Source organism: Brassica oleracea, chromosome C9 (assembly GCF_000695525.1).
Source record: "Brassica oleracea var. oleracea cultivar TO1000 chromosome C9, BOL, whole genome shotgun sequence".
NCBI lineage: Eukaryota > Viridiplantae > Streptophyta > Magnoliopsida > Brassicales > Brassicaceae > Brassica > Brassica oleracea.
This window is the reverse complement of record NC_027756.1, coordinates 19,276,285-19,277,032: the sequence shown is the minus strand read 5'-3', so window position 1 is coordinate 19,277,032 and position 748 is coordinate 19,276,285.

The following is a 748-nucleotide window of genomic DNA, read 5'->3' as shown; positions in this document are numbered from 1 at the left end:
TCCTTAAGATCGTTGTATCACATAATAGCCGTGAGGTATAAACATCAAATGCAAAGCCATATGGCTTAAGCATCATATTGAAAAGCCGTGTGGCCTAAAATATTATAGATAAGACTTATGAAATCATATGCACTGATTGGTTGCAAGAATTCTAAATCCTGAATTTATTGATGATTTCAGATGTCGAGATTTGAGCCTTCGGATTATGCTGCCCTAGATATCTCTGGAGATAATTATCCAGAATGGGAAATGAACACTTCAATTGCCCTGAAGTCTAGAGGACTCGGGAAATGTATCATTGAAAGAAATGATGAAATTGAAAGTGAAAAGCATAGAGCCATAACAATTATGCGCTATCATCTCACTGAGGAACTAAGAAATAAGTATGAAGATATTGAGGATCCTTATGATCTTTGGATAAAACTAAAATCCATATACTCAATAAAATTATGGCGAAAAGCCATGAATGATTGGAAGATACTCAGGTTCCAAGATTTTAAATCCGTGGAAGAATACGATTTTGCTCTAATGAAAATCGCCCATAGTCTTGAACTATGTGATGAAGTGGTTACAGATAATGATCTACTGTATAAAACATATTCCACATTCCATCCAAAGGATCGGTTGCTATCATATACAGCTAAGGTTTTCACAACCTATAATGACCTATTGTCATACCTATTGGCAACTGAGCAAAGAAAGCAGAAAGTTAAAGATACCATTGACAGATTTGAGAAACTTCAGAAAA